Below are 16,915 nucleotides of genomic sequence, written 5' to 3'. Positions count from 1 at the left end.
AGACACCCGCCAGCAGCAGGTTAACGGCAGCAGCATGTGCGCACTTCATTTCTGCAGCTTTGTGTTCCTGCCCCGAGGAAAGAGATGGCTTAGCTTTTTTTAACTACAGTAGATGCGGCTTCATTTCGCAAACGTTATGCCACTTGAGTGGTAAAAAAAAAGAAACAAAATACCGCTATTTCAAATGTTGGCAGGTGTAGTTGTGACGTTAAATGGGAGCTGTGTTGATGTGTGTGACTGTATTTGTATCAATACATCTGTCTATCATTCTATGTTTGCTTTGAGTAAAAGACCGCATGTTTCTGTTTACCAATCTGTGTACTAGTGTGTCTGTGTTTTGTTTATCTATCTATCTATCTATCTATATCTATCTGCATGTTCATTCCACACATCCTCAATAGAGATGCACACGCTGTGCTGATTCCATTGCTTGCTACGTAAAAACTTCCTTTTGTTTTATGAAAACTGCTGCCACCGTAAACTACGGAGACAGGCACTTACGAGACTTAATGCAGGCTAGAAAATGCACGGCTTCTACTAGTATCGATTTATTTTTGTTCAGAAAACAGTTTTCATCCATAGGGTATGTATGATTTTTCAGGTTCTCCCTTTTATTCTCTACTTTTCTGTTCAGCCACTTCTTCGCGAGCAGTTCCGTGCAATGCCACGTAAGGCATATTTTGGGAGCTGAAATGTGGTTTTCATTAGATTCCAGGCCAGAGCACTGAGCAGAGTCTGACTGCCTGCCATCTTTTGTTCTCCTCACGTCTGCCAGGGATTGCTTTATAAGGGATCCTCGCGCCACGTGCAGTCGACAGATCTAATGACCGTTGAAGGGCAGTCTGAAGACGGTGGCCTGTAGGGAGTTCGAATCCCCCAGCCCATACCTGCAGGAACACTGCAGCGCAGTGTTGAAAGTTGCTACTGAGAATTCTTCGAAAAGCCCAGTTCTCTTAATTAAATATTAGCTGTGTGTTTGAATGCAGCAAATATTAATCAGGGTCTCGTGGAACTGCTGTCAGCGTTAATGAGAAACAGTGGGGGTTTGGTAACATCTGTTTTAGCACTCAAGGTAGTAGTAAAGCCTTCTGATGAAATGCACCTGCATAAATGCTGCTCGGGCCCCTTCTGCCCTCCGTGTTCAATTTATGTCTGCTGAGGAGAACGCTGGTCGAATGCAAATCTGGCAGGAGGGCAAAGGTCAAGCTAGGCCAAACCATGGGTGATACTGTAAGTGATGTGACATTACCATATCATTTCTCCCGATCTGAGCTACAAAATTCACCATATTTCTGTTCTTCCCTGCTTGCTTTTTCCAGGTCTTTTCTACCAAAATGCAAGTGGGGAAAACTGCTGCTTGCAGTCATTTTGCAACAGTTATAATCCCTGCTTTGGTGCCAGCTAGCCAATTGCGGTTGATTATGGATTACGGCAGCCTGCAGAACCCGGGTTTAGACAAGGCAGGTGAAAAATAGTCATGAACTAAGTGCGCCCACTGAGCGTGGCCAATCATGCTGAACTAGCAAAATGTAATAAGATATGTAGAATGTGATTTGGGAAGAAATAGACCTACTCATGCCGCACCTTGGACCTCATAATCAGAGGCCTCTACATTTATGTGGGATGTGAATTAAGAGATCTGCTTTGTTGCCAAAATCTCAGTGTGAGAATCCAGGGTAAAATGAGCAATAACCAGGGAATTGGACCCAGAATTACTGATTCCCCTGGTAATTTCTAAGGAGCCCTGATGTAATAGCCCGACCTTTCATCACCTCCAGAATTTCCAAAACCCTCTATAGCGTAACTCCAAGGATGAGAAAAATTGAGGCAGATTTTGTGTGTACTCATAATGAGGGCCCTAATAGTGCTATCACACAGAGCTGAGAATTCTACAAGTTTAGAGTCTATACTTTATAAAGTTATGTAGAGAAGGTTTAAATATTTAGTTGTAATCCACACCATGCTTTGCAAGCTTAACATGGATATGAAATTGGGCTTTCAACTGCATGTCTTATCTTACATCCAATCAGGCCTGCCTACATAACAATGAAGCTGAAATTTTGTTCCTCCATTTCCCACAATTTCAAAAATTCCTGACTGCTTCAAGTACCCCTGGTTGGGAAAAGTCCAAATTAAGGCCAGAACATTCCTAAGGGTAGCATGCCGAGGATGGAATGAACAGCCTGTTCCAGGTATTTGGTCAGTGCACAATCTTCTGTTCAACCCAAAGCTCCACAGCTGCTTTTCAATGAATTTTATCTACCCAAATAGTACGGAATACACAGGGTGTCATGATCTAATAAATAGTTTTTTATGTTCTTGCTTGACTGTGCAGCTGTTGCCAGACAATTAAGTGAAAATCACAAGGAGTGGGGCTTTGGCTTTTCCAAAGACGAAACCGTTGCATTGTAAATGCTTGTTTTACTTTGTTTTGCCCTCGGTCCCGCTAAATTTAAGAGATAGGGTTCCTAGCGCTGGGATACCTCAGGGTGACTATGCGCTCTACAAAAATAAATAATAATAATAATAATAATAATAATCATTTATTTTTGACACAAGAAAAAAAACGCTAAAGCTAGTATTTTTCCACATTTATTTAAGTTGACATGCACACTTGCAAAAGGTTGTTATAGCTGTTTTTTTTAATTGGAGCCTATGCTTATTGGGAGGAAAATGTCTTCCCTGTCCTCTAAGAAAATATGTGTGAATTTGTGACTTTGACTAAGTCTCATTTGCGCATCTGTGTTGCAAAATGTCAACAAATTACTGCCTCTTTTAATCCCATTTAATCAGCCATCAGAGAGTGTCTGCTCGAAGAATACCAGATCACTCTTAGTGTGCACTAGAAGATTACCTACCCCACGAGGCATTGTAAATCGCCAAAATATCTAAAGAATCCTGTAGAGAATAGTGCTTTGATGTGGACGCTATGGAGAAAATGTAGCGCACAGGTGGTGCACAGCCATTTCTGTTTTCGTTTTTATTTAAGTAGCACTTAAATAAACATTAAATAGAAAATTTAAGTCATGCTAACTGACTTGCTCACCTCTCACTCAGCCTCACTGCCCTACAGCGTGTATAGTCACTGAGAGATGCAGCCAGACTTTATGCTAATAGTTGTTGGAGGCATTTCTGCCCCCCCCTGCCCTACCACATCAACCTCCTTCACCCTACCATACAACAAGCAATAGGTCTCGCATTTACACGAGTTTCAGCTATTGGCATTCTAAATGACAATGCCTTTTATTTCGGTTTTAAAAACTGAAACAAAAATAAAAAGCTTTGTTATTTTCAAAGTCAATAGCTCAAACTCGCGTAAATGCGAGAGCTATTGCATTGCAAATGCTTGTTTTTCATTACATTGTAACTGGTGCTGATGTAAAGCATGCCAATACCTTCGGCTCGAGTTAACGCTATATAAAAGTGAAAATAAATAAATAAACCACTTCTGACAGATATCATTACTGGTATAAAGGTAAGTATGAAAACTCAAGTTACACTCACTTTAATTGAGATATGCACTCCTTTTCAGAAATACGCACTATTATCATTTAAGAGAGCACTAGCCTCATTGTGCAGTGATTGAATACCCTGTTTTGGCACTTACTGGCACACTATTGGACCGCCACATTTAGTATCAAATACTAAATAAGGTGCATTAATAAGAGTTTAAACCCGAGTCAGGAGTGAGAGTCCCGATTTATTTTTGTTGTAAAAAAAGCCCTTTATTTTGGTTGTCTCCCGCCTGACATTGCCTCGATTTCAATTGAGGTCAATGGGGAAAATAAATTAACCCCATTTTTTTTAAATCACCCACTTATCTATATTGTTGGCATGTCTGCAGGAATTCGAGGCACAGCTGTATCAGACACAAAACGATCCTTGCACATTCTGAAGTTCAGTGCACAGAAGCAGCGCTGTTCTTGCCGTTTGTGGGAAGAGTAGGAAAAAGACTGTATTGATAATTGCTTTGCTACCATCCGGTTTAGCTGGAGGTGTGGGGGTTTCCATTGCGGACAGGTGCTTGCATATTAAAGGAGGCAGTACGGGGCAGAGGATGGAATCTATTTCCTTTTGAAAATCTACGTTCTTTTAGAATTGAAGCTTCCTGAGCGAGAAAATGAACACCCTTGATAAAACCCGCCAGGTAACGAGACGTATTGATAGCAATTAAACACGCCTCTGGCGCTATACCAGCTTTCTAGGTGCTATGTACATGCACGCCAAGATGCAAAACTGTGAAGCCTCGTTTAAATTGAAGACCCTTTGAAATAGGCTGCTTGAAGTGCTATTACAGAAACTCTGATATATGTCTGTTGTGCATGAAAGTGAAAGCATTCACCCAAATTTTTTTTGTTTTTAAATCCCCCACTTTCATCTTCTATCTATATTGTTGGCATGTACGCAGGAATTCGGGGCACAGCTGTAACGGACACAAAACGATCCTTGCACATTGTGAAGTTCAGTGCACAGAAGCAGCGCTCTTCTTGCCACTTGTGGGAAGAGCAGGAATTAGACGGGGTTGGTAATTGCTTTGCTGCCATCCGGTTTAGCTGGAGGTGTGGGGGTTTCCATTGTGTACAGGTGCTTGCATATGAAAGGAGGCCGCGCAGGCCGAGGATGGACATCTGCTGCTTGCACTGCTCCAGCCATTATCTTGTGTGAGCTACCGCTTTGGGGGGTGCTGGTGTGTCTCTGCAGACACCGCGCTCCCAGTTTTCCCGTCTCTGGAGAAGATTCAGGGCAGCAGTTCCCGTTTCTTTTGGACGCCCCTGTGCACCTCTGACTCAGATTTTATAGAGGAGCACAAAGGCAGGAGGAGCATTTGTTTTGCTGGTATTTTCCCGATGTATATATATATATATATATATATATATATATATATATATATATATATATATATATATATATATATATATATATATATATATATATATATATATATATATATATACAGACAAAAACAAAAAAGTTTTCAGTCTGTATTTATATGTAAAAATCAATTTAAACTGAAAACCGGGAGCCTTAATTATAATCTTTCCTTTTGGGTTGTCTCTCCGTACTTTGTTTTCTTGTGCTATACATTTTGGGTCTTCTGGCAGCAGATCCTGGAGGTGGGCATCCGGACCAAGTATAATTATCTATACTAAGCATTTAGTTACCATGAAGTTAGTGCGGCTTTAATCATCCCTTGCTGCCTTTTTTGTGCATATTATCCACCCTAATGTATCCCTCTACACTCCAATCTACTCCATTCTACCTCACTGCACTCTAATCTTGATTCCACTCCAATTCATCCAGCTCCACTCCCCCACTCCACTCTACCCCACTCCACTGCACTCCACTCTTCCCCAGTCTACCCCACTGCAATCCACTCTACCCCACTCCAATCTGCCACATTCCCAGTCTACTTCAGTTTACACCACTCAACTCCAATCAACCACACTCTACTCAAATGTACCCAAACAACCTCACTTCAATCTCCCCAGCTCCACTCCACGCTACCCCACTTTGCTCCAGTCCATCCCACTTTGTTCCATTCCACCTCACTGCAATCTACCCCACTCCATTCTAATATACTGTACTCTAATCTACCCCACTCTTCCCCTTTCAATATCGACTCCATTCCAATCTATCCATCTCCACTCCACCCTACTCCTATCCACCCATCTCTACCTGCAGTCCACTCTACCCCAATATTACCCAACCCCGCTACCAACTTTTAGCCATGCTGAGCAGCTGCCACATTTGTGCACAACATGGCTAAAATGCATTGCGAAAGCCAAGAGCTCTCTCGTAGGTAAAGCCTATTGGCTTTGCCAATGCGTGTTATCCTCTAGTTGTGTGCTACTCACTTTTGTTCACATGATGCTCTTTTAATTTCTGTAAGAAGGTGATCGATTCAATGTACAATGGCTGCCTTCAATGTATAGTGGCTACCTTGGTGTCTGCTGTCCGGTTGCAATTTGACTAATGAAAATTTCAAAAATGTATGCCTAAATGCTAGACAATGCCGGACATAGGTTATGATGTGTATTTATTAGAAACTTAATTTGTAAATACAATTAATTGTTTTCTAACCTCGGGTTTATGACAAATTCCTAAAGAGAGCACAGATGACTCCAAGCTTCATCAGTTTTACAAAGCTGCATGCAGAAAGCGCTGGACAGACTGGAGTCAGAAATACCAGTCAGTGAATTGACAATACTTAAATCAATATTGGCATTGCACTCCAAGCTAAAATGGCTTACCAGCTTTCATCTTTCTCCCCAGGAGTAGGCATTTTGATAGGTCAGAAGCGCCAGGACTTGCCCATTAGTGCATCCCTGATGATGGGAACAGGAACAAGTACAGCTACAATTTACATTGTGTCTCAGTGCCACTGACCAATGTTCACATCCAGTACGGTGCTTACAGGGTCAAACAAGGGGGTTACACTTCCCTGTCTAAACCTCTTCCTTAACCCCTCCTTAGTTCTTCTATTCCACCCCCAGTAGTATTTCTCATTTTCCAACCACTCTCCTCTGTCCCGCACACGTTTACTACTAATATGTATACTTGTGCATGCAGAGAGTCTGCAGTCAGATGAGGGTTTTTGTAGGAGGAGTCGAGTTCTGCACAGAAAAGTATAGGAGAGGCGTAAACCCTGCACATGGGTTTGTGAATAGCATTTTGTAGTACTTCAAAACCGATTCCAAAATGCAGTTTGACTATGCCGGTCAGTGTTTCGACACTTCAATATGGCTGTGTTCATCATCAAATGACCTGCCCTACAGTGAAGTTTATGCTGGTGCAATGATCACTGATATGCACCATCCTGCTCGTCTTCAAGACCAGTTCACAAGCAGTGAGTGTGGCGGCCATCATGTAAGCTGAGATTTATAATTGCATAATTATACGGAATTGCATAGAATAAGCCTGCACTCCTATTCTACTTTGCATGATGACGAAGGCATCCTTTTTTTTTAAGACTTAATCCTTTCTTGTAATACAGAAATAATGTAGTTAATTAATTGTTTTGACTAAAAAGCCCTTTTAACATAACTTTTAAAAAATTTGAATGAACAAAAGAAAAGAGGTATATTATTAACAGTTGCACAGGAGGGATTTTAAGTTCACTGGTTTCTCTTGTTTTTGTTTCAGGACAGGGAATTATATAATCGTTTGATAACTCAAAGTGCATAATTTCACACTGGGATAAAGGTGCTTGCTCCCCAATGAAATTATGTATGACATGTCAATCATTAATGAAGAGAACACCTATTCCTCTGATTCCATCTCTACCTGTATAAAAAAAGAGTGAATACTTTTACGAGCAAAATAGAGGTGTACAATCTGAGATTGACTGCCTAAAAGGTAAAGGATATTCTGTTTTGACCAGATAGATGACAACTCATTTTCTGAGATGTATATCTCGCAATACCTAAATCCATAATTTTTTCTGCCCTCCACTTGGGTTTCCCATATCTGCTCACTTGAAATTGTTTGTTTCCATTATAGCTCAGGTATGTGGCACATGCTGAAAGAAGATGACTGAAAATCGTTTGCTGCCAGCAGTCTGCATTGACAAGGTCAAACATCCTACAAAATATCCACATCATCAAAAATATTCAATGGATCATTTGCAATACAAAGGGTGAGTTGCTTTGTTTTTCCTCTTTTGGTATATTATATCTGTTACAATCTGAAAGTATTGTGGATATATTTCATACATATCTACTTCATTTTTATGGATTTATAAACATAATCTTTGTCACTGTTATGTGAGTTATGCCTAGATGTCCGATTACTTTACACAGAATACCACTATATATGTTACATTATGTTAATAATAGTATGATGGCATGTGTTAATACGTAGTGGGACCATGTGTAGGCTGATGTGCAGGAGATGATCAAAGATTCGATTGATCCTTCCTGATACAAAAATTACCTTTTCCCAAAGAGAGAACTGCACAAGCTGTTGGAAAAGGCCATGTATGGTTGGGACAGTGCACATTTCCTCCTCACTTTTTTAAGTGAGATATATTTTTACCCCCCAAAAAAGTAGAAGAGGTGTTGCCAAGGATCATGATGGAACTGCTACCCTTGATTTAAAGAAAAGGTTGATGTTTAATAAAGTAGTTCACTTAATAATTATCACAACGCATTTTGTTACATGTGGTTTCATAGCATGTCCAATGAGCACATACAGATTCTGTTGTTGCTGTTTTGTATTGCCTTTTCATTCTTAACTGTCTCCAAATTAGAATGAGCAGGTCTGCTCTGGTCCCAGGGAAAGAGCTCTAACATGAAATCTGATGACTGCTCACTGCACTGATTGCACACACCACTTGAAGCATTACCAGGCTCTTGAGCACCACTTGCAATCTGTAGATAAGCAGGCCTGTTTACAACTTGGGTGTAAGATCCTTTTGGGGACCAGATATTTGTTGGCAGAGCAGTCCTTAACTAATTGAACACAGTCTCTGAATACGTTATCCTGTCTAACAGTTGGGTCCCTGTAGGGCACAGCTAGGAAGGTGTTCTTTCCTTTTTTGATGAGCAGGCGATCAAAAAGTGAACTAGTTCGCTTTGCAGACTGACCATATTTGGCTACACCTTCATAACTAGAAGATTGATCTTCTGAAACTGCTTCATTCTCTATCACAGTTCAGAAATGGAAACGTTCTTTCTTCACCTCCAGCATGACCAATGACCTAATATCACCTGTGCACCAGTGACTACTCACCATAAGCAAACTGTTGGAAGCTTATGGTCTTATTCCATTTTGAAGGCAACACCCTCTTTGACAAAAGATCCTAATAAATGTTTTTGTTATCTTTCAGAGTTTATGAAATCTGTGTAGAAGGCCAAAAGCTGGTAAACCATGAACATCAAAAAGATGCAATGAAAACTTGCCATAAAGACCTGCCTTGTCAGAAGAGAACTGAAGAATCCAGCAAATCTAGCAGCAAAGTGTTGTTTTTTTTATTGAACAGTTCTTGCCTGCTTTTACTATTCTATTTTATGGTAACCTGAGCCCTTTTGCGATCAGGTATGTGTTTCAGTTCAGACATGGCCATATGCAAATCAGTCTTGACCCTGTGCCTCATGGGTACAGTCTAGCCCGAACTGCCAAGCCATGTCTTCCCTGGACCGGAATCAAGCATCCTAGGACCGGTTTCTGGCTATCAGCCGTCATCAGCCAGGATAGCTTGACTCCAACTGTTGTTTTTACATTTGTCACCCTGAGTGGGACGGGTATGCTCAGAGGAGAGTCCCATGCTCTCCATGCCACTGGAATCAAGCTAACCTGTCTGATGAGGGCTGAAAGCCCGAAACCAGCCCTAGGATGCTCGTTTCCAGTCCAGGGAGGACCTGGCTTGGCAGTTCGGGCTGGACTGTTCCCATTTGGCACAGGGTCAAGACTGATTTGCATATGGCTGAGTTCAAACTGGAATGGCATGGTGAGCAACAGAACAATGGATTTAGGCCCAGATCTCTGTACTGGGGTGAATGTTTGACATTGATCTGCATTCTGTCCATCAACTATTGTTTTTGCTGTTTCAGCTAGAAGCAACCGAGCCTGCGAGTCTCTCTAAGGGGAGCTTTTCTTCCGTAAGCCAAGGTCTCCAAGTGCTATATAATGAGCACTTTTGGAGGCAGTTTCTGTGAACCAGGTCTGTTTTGGTTCGCAGCACATTGTTCAGAAATGTTTCCCCCCCTCATCCTCTGCTTGGATCGACCTGATTAAACTTACCTCCTGAAAATCTGCAATTTATGTTTTCTGAATATTAATTATTTTGTAGAATGTTTTTGCCTTTTTTTTTTGATTCATCGGTTCATCTGTGATTTTTGAGCAATATATTTAAAACTAGTCTTGAAAGCTGCTTGAACATCGTTTTCCGTTGTAACCGGTTGGCTGATGTTTCCGCAAGCTCCACCCTTTTGCGCCAGCCGAGTCCTGTCATTTTCTTCCTTCCGGGGTTTTCAGTCAACCATAGGCTTGTATAATGCAGGGCCCTTTAACCAAGAGGGATTTGAGTGAAATATCCGGAGAATGGCAGTGTTGAAACCCATTTCTTGTCAGACTTGAGCACATCACCCTTTATTACATTATGTATGTAAATGAACCTCTGTTTACTTTGCACCGGAACGGTGTGTTTTCAGAGACATCCTGCAGGTCTACAGCAGCAGGCATTTTACAAGGCACTGGTGGAGAAATACCTTCCCAGCCACTGCCAGGAAGGGTGATACAAACACCATGCCCGTCTTGTCACCCAGACGCACCTTCACTGCACAGGCTGCGTGTCTGCATTAAATGACACCGGCGTGGGAGAATGTGGGTCATAGCACTAGCCCCCCCTTCTCTTTCAGTGACCTGGCATATGTGTTGAGGTTGAGCTTCCCCTCAATGATGACAGGACACGATATGTGTTGGAACCACTATTTATTTAAATAATGTATGTCCTACGAAGAGCGCCAAGCTTGCTGCTCTTTACGCCAGCTCGGGCGCCGAAATGGCGCTACTCGCGCATGACCCTAAATGGCCGCCGTTCACGCTACGGCCTCACGTAGCGTGAACACTAGACTGCCAACTCTACATATCTCCCCCTTTTTGTATCACATGTGAAGAAACATTCTTGGGGAGTGTTACTGTCCTCCACCCATCTCGTAGTCTCGGAACCTGGAAGGTCTTACAATCAATCGGCCACCCCCTCGTGCGTCTTACCGGGGTGGACGTCACTTCTCTCCCGCTGGCCACTGTGGACCCCTTCTCTCTACCTTCTTGGGTACCCAGGCTCTCTCTGCAGGACGGCTCTCCCCTCTCTCGACTCAGTATCTCTGCTCTGGGAGTTCCGCTGCCTCCTTGCTCCAACTCTGGTTCTGCGCCTGCCATGTCTCCTTCCAGGGTGGTGTGCTCATTCTCTGATGTACTCTGATCTGTCGCCTCCTGTTCCCGATCTTCAGGAGTCTATTGGATGATCTTGTTGCATCGAGCCATGCGATCCTGGGACCACACATTCCCATTACTGAGCAACGCTGCTCGGTCATATACTTCTTTTACTTGTAGGGGTCAGCTGTATTTACTGTCACTCTTTTTCTGTAACACCTCCAGCTTAACCCTCACCCATTCTCCTTCTTCCAAAGACGTGTCCTTTACATTTTTTCTTTTGTTATAATGGTCTGTATATATGGTTTGGGCTTTTTCCAGATTTTTCTGTACTACGGCAGGAGACCATGTGCTTGTAACCTTTTTTTCTTTTTATGCCAAATTGTCTTTAGTGAGGAGATCTCTGCATCTGAGGATCTGGAAGGGGCTGTACCCCGTACTTGTGGGTGTGATGCGGTAGGCCCAAATCATGTGTAAAATCTTTTTCCCAGTCCTTTCCTATCATGATGGCTGCCTGGATGGACCCCATTAGTACTCTATTGAATCGTTCCACTTGTCCATTCCCAGCGGGGTTATATACTGACGTGTGTTTGGAGGTGATCCCATTCCATATATTTGAGCCATTTTTCTGATGTGAATTGAGGACCGTTGTCACTCAATATGGACTTGGGAATACCCTCCCTGAGGAAGGTCGATGTGAGGAACTTAAGTATGGCCTCCGTATCCATCTATTCTTGGATGTGAACTTCAGGCCGTTTAGAGTACCTGTCCACTATGACACACAGATATTTCGGGGTTCCTTGGTCGTCTAATATTGGTCCTAGAATGTCAATGGAGAGTTCCTCCCATGGAATCTTCGGGGCGGCGAATTTTCCTAAGGCCGGCCTCAATGGTATCATCGTCTTATCTGCACGCTGGCATTGGTCACACTCTCTTACATGTCGTTCCGTTTGTATGTCCATGCCTGGCCACCAGTATCCTTGTTTGGCCCTCCGTTTAGTTTTCCCAATGCCTAGATGGCCCTCATGAAGTATTGCTAGTAGCCTTGGAATTAGCCCATCTGGGGGTACCACTTTATCGCCTCTGTTTATGAGCACTCCCTTGTCGTCCAGGGACAGTTCTTCTCTCACTTCGTAGTATTTCCTCAAGTTTCCTCGCAAGTGCCTTTTTTCGGGCCATCCTCCCACTATGTGTTCCATCAACTCTTGGATGTTCATGTCCTCCTTGTATGCTTCCTTCCATTTTTGATTGCTTATTACTTTCTCCGGGTCTTCCATCAATGCCACCATCTCTTCACTCCCTTCCTTTTCATCGTTGGCTATTTCCATTGCTGCAGCCCTGCTCAGGTAGTCTGCCACCTTGTTCCTGCTCCCCGGGATGTACTCCACATCGTAGCGATACTCCAATAGTTTAAGGGTCATTTCGGCAATTCTGGGAGTGGCACTCGCATGCCCACTGGACATGAGCACTCTCACCAATGGTTTGTGGTCCGTTTTAAGTTGGAACCTCGTGCCCCATAAGAACTGGCGAAACCTGCCCATGGCCCACACTACTGCAAGCATTTCTTCTTCGATGACACTAAACTTTTTTTCTGTGTCTGTCAGGGCTCTGGATGCGAAGCTCAATGTCCATTATTCCGCTACCCCTGTCTTGCATTAGGACTGCTCCCAGCCCTTTGTCGCTGGCGTCCGTCGTCAGCACCGTTTGATCTTGTGGATCGTACCCCTGGAGGGGTATGGCCTGAACAACATCCCTCTTGATGCATTCAAACTCCTTCTGCGCCTCTTCCGTCCATGCAAACGCTGTCTTCTCTCTCGTGAGTTGCCTCATGTGGTGAGTCTTGGTGGCAAAGTGCTGTACGAACTTGTTGTAGTACTCAGCCATCCCTAGAAAGGACCTGACTTCTTCCTTGCTGGAGGGGGGTGGAGCGTCACATATTGCTTTCACATTCTCCTTCTTTGGTGTGATGCCTTGTTCTCCAATTTCATGTCCTAGATAGGTGACTAAAGCTATCCCTAGATGGCACTTTTCTCACTCTGAGTTTAGGCCTTTATCTTCCAGTACTCTCAGTACTCTGGCCAACTTGGTGTCATGGTCCCGCCGGTCTCTACCCATCACCAGGATATCATCTTGGAAGTATTGGATACCTTCCATGTCTTTGAAGAGGCGGTGCATGAGTTTCTGGAAGATGGCCACTGCCGAGGCAAGTCCAAAAGGCATTCTGCAGAATTGCTAACATTCGAAGGGAGTTATAAATGACGTCAACTTCCTGCTCTCCGGATGTAGCGCTATCTGGTGGTACGCCGACGTTAGGTCAATGGTGGAATACCATTTTATACCCTTAGTTTTAGCTAACATTTCCTCGGTGCGGGGTAACAAGAACTTTTCCACCACAATGCTTTTGTTCAGTGCACGTAGGTCCACGCACAACTGGACCTTGCCATTGGGCTTCATTACTACCACCAGGGGCGCTAGCCACTCCGCGCACGTTATGGGTTCGATGATCCCATTCCTTTCCAGCTCCCGCAGTTCATGTTGCACTGCTTCCCTCACTACAATGGGTATGTTCTGCACTTTGTGTGATACCGGTGTGGCATCCATCTTGAGGACGATCTTGTGCGTAAATCTTTCCAGCTTCCCGACCTTTCCACCAAACCCCCTCGGGAAGTCTCTTTTCAATTTTTCTAAGTCCGGCCATTGTTCCGGCGCTGTCATCAGTACCTGTACTGCTCCTCCGGGGTCCAGCTTGATGCCCAGGTATCCTTGATCCATCCAACCTAGAATGGACAGGCCCTTTTCTGCCACATATAGCTTGCAATCGGCACTCCGTCCACTGAACTCTAATTTCAAAAGTCGATACCCCACCATTGGGATACGATCTCCCGTGTACGAGACAGGTCTTATGTCTGCCGGTTCTAACCTTGGACCCAAATGAGGCATGAATTTCTCAGTCCAGACTGCTCTCTGGACTATCGTGAATGGCGATCCTGAGTCCGCCACGATGCTCCTCTTCACTTCGCCTATTAGCATGTCGAGTAGCGGTTTGTTCGACCTTCGGATGTCCACTCCTAGCACCTGATCCTCTATACATAGCACCGTGTCCTCTTCCTCTTGACATACCTTCTCGTAGTGCCCCATTATGCCGCAAAACATGCACTTGGCACGGAACGCCGGGCATCTCTTGTCGTGCGCTTCGTGATCTGAACTGCTGCAACGGTAGCAGGGATTCCTAGTGCCTTTCGTCTGCTTCCCTTGTGGTCCTGTCTTCCCCAGCCACTTGTTGGGTCCTCTGTAGGTCGTTCTCATGTTCTTGTACCCTCCTTTGGGCTCTTCCTCATCCACCTTATTTACCATTGGCATTACCGCTGGTTCTCTTAGCTGTGTCTGCGCATCTCTTCGCCAATTCCGCCTTTGTAACTATCGCAATCACTTCCTTCAATGTGGCGTCTCCACTCGCCCATAGTTTGTCCTGTACTGTTTTATTTGTCGTGTGCATTACAATTTGGTCCTTGATGAACTCGTCATGGAGCGCGCCATATTTGCACGTCGTCGCTAACCTTTTTAACGCTGCCACGTACTCGTCAATTGATTCTGCATTTTCTTGTTTCCGCTGCTGAAATTTGTAGCGGTCTATTGACACACACACACACTGCTGGCCGGTAGTGCTCGTTGAGTTCTTCAATTGCGTGAGCGAAGACATCGTCATCTGCATCTTGATGAGGCTTGGGTACTAGGTTCTTAAATACTCTGATCCCTTCTGGACCTAGGTTGTGTAGTAAAATCCTTCTTTTCCTTTTACTAGTGAACGCCTCCTCGTTTTCATCTTCCAGGACCTCAATGTAATTTAGAATGTAGTCTCTCCAATCATCCCACTTCATTAGGGGTTCTCCCGGCTTGGGCAGGAATGGAATTGGAGCCGTCGCTGAGGATGTCTGCGCGCACATGGTTTCGCGCTTTTCGGCGCTGTATTTGGGCTCTTGGGGCCTGGTGCACTGCTCTCCTCTCCCTGTTCTGATTGGAGTTGGGGATTCCCTGCGTCTCCTCTATCACTGCTCCTTGACTCCGCCAGTGCTCCTGTCCTGTTGGGCTCCCTCTTTGCAGTGTTGCACCCCTGCGTGCTTTCCTGGTGTCTGTTGGGACGTGGGTGACTGTCTCCCTGCCACCTCACCCTTCCTGGTTATGCTGATTCCTCCCTCTCAGTCCTGGGTGAGTGGTGCCCTTGTACCTGGACTCTTTGATCTTCTGTGATGCTGGTGAGACCTGCCGCGCTCTCCATAGTCGTCTGGGCTTCCTCCTGTTGTGCTGTTCTTGTGCTGCTGTCTGGGTGTCCTCTCCTGGTGCTCCTGTGGGTTACCCTTACTTCCCAGCCTCGTCGCCACTGTTGAGGTTGAGCTCCCCCTCAATAATGATAGGACACAATATGTGTTGGAACCGCTATTTATTTAAATAATGTATGTCCTACGAAGAGCGCCGAGCTTGCTGCTCTCTACGCCTGCTCCGGCGCCGAAATCGCGCGCGACCCAAAATTGCCGCCGTTCACGCTACGTCCTCACGAAGCGTGAACACTAGACTGCCAACTCTACAATACGTTCCATGGGCCCCAGGGAAAGCAAGGCTCATGCACTCCAAGACTGGTATTTGGGTTGTGAAATAAAACAATTAGCGTGCCGGGTCCCGGTACCACTACACGTGCTGTATCGCCGATAACTATACCCGTGGTCTTGTTTGGCACTGAAGTGTGACAGTTGGCTCTGCAGTGCTCGCAACTTAAGGCTTCAGCTCCCCTATCACGAAAACCTCTAAATATTTTATATTCTTCTGTAAGTGATTTGCGCGTGATGTTGGCAAATTTAGAAATGCAAACACTTCTTGATAAATGTGATGCCTCAAAGCGCTCCGTGACGTACTAATTGGCTAAGCAGAAGATCCAATGAATATTTTGGTCTAATTTATAACCAGATAAAGGGTGTAGTGGCCAGGATAACATGTTGTTAAAATAATGTTTTCGCTTTTTATCTTGCTGGCTACATAGTGAGGGTTAGTTTAGTGTGTGAATGGGCCTTTGTTATATGCAGATGAGTGTCGCCTGTAGGTGTAAGGTATTTTACAGCTGGTAAACGGGTTTGATCAGATTTCCAAGTGATTCCGTGCACTTCTAAAGTTAAGAATTTCTGCACAGAATTTAGAGAACGTGGTGGCTGTTGCTTACATAGACAGACGGACAGAAGAATGTATAAATGAGAGTGCAAGATGTGATTTGATGAGATGGCTAGAGAAACTATTCGCATTGGCTGCAGGAGTGAATGACCACTTCTTTTCTCTGGCAGTCTTGTCTCTTAGAGTGCCTGAGTTAATTTGACCTCTAATTTGACAGAATGTTTGAAAGTGCATGGTGTCTGTTTTCTAGACCAGGGAAAGAACGAAAATGCTTGGTTTTCATAAGTATAGCAATCCTGTGTATTGTTTTCTGAAAAGTCAGAGAGCTCGTGTTGTGCCCATCCTTCACCCTGTGGAAGAAGTGCAGGAGAATGTTGTTTTTTATCTAGTTTTGGCTGGTCCCTGGCCCAAGGGCAGATGTAGGACAGCTGGAGCTCATCTCTCGTGAGCCAGTGGTTGACTAGTACCGTCCCACAGATTGGCATTTGGGGTCATATTCGGGGTCATATTTGGTTCTTTTTTTTACCGATCTAAGGTATAATTTGGGTGTTTATCTCACCAAGTCACTCAGCCCAAGCGCTGCACCACCTCAGAACCAGCGCAGACCACCAGCAAACCACCTCAACACCAGCTCTGCTGCAGTGCAGCACCACTGCACTACCTCAGCATCTGTGTGGCACCACCACCGCAGCCTCAGCACAGCACCAGCACAGCATCACTCAGTGCCACCACAGCATCACTCTGCACCACCTCAGCACCAGCGCAGCATTACCTAAGCATCACTCAACATCATCACCTCAGCACAACACTACCTCCGTATCAGTGCACCATTTCCTGTGCAGCACCATTGCAGCCCCAACACAGCATCAGCACAGCGCCACCT

The 16,915-nt window shown here is 44.5% G+C and overlaps 1 long non-coding RNA gene across 3 annotated transcripts in view; it reads left to right on the top strand.

Annotated features, from left to right (window-relative positions):
- Window positions 1-9,751, top strand: part of LOC147733278 (uncharacterized) — a 30,958-nt gene extending 21,207 nt beyond the window's left edge. For 2 of the 3 annotated variants that reach the window (XR_015308713.1, XR_015308714.1), the window contains exons 2-4: window positions 7,144-7,356; window positions 7,501-7,636; window positions 8,828-9,751. This is a non-coding gene — a long non-coding RNA (uncharacterized LOC147733278). The remainder of the gene's footprint in view (window positions 1-7,143; window positions 7,357-7,500; window positions 7,637-8,827) is intronic. The other variant, XR_015308712.1, reaches the window with a different exon arrangement.
- The last annotated feature ends 7,164 nt before the right edge of the window (window positions 9,752-16,915 follow it).

The sequence above is a fragment of the Lissotriton vulgaris genome, chromosome 2_1 (genome assembly GCF_964263255.1).
Source record: "Lissotriton vulgaris chromosome 2_1, aLisVul1.2, whole genome shotgun sequence".
In the NCBI taxonomy this organism is placed as follows: Eukaryota; Metazoa; Chordata; class Amphibia; order Caudata; family Salamandridae; genus Lissotriton; species Lissotriton vulgaris.
This window is presented reverse-complemented; position numbering and strand designations above follow the sequence as displayed.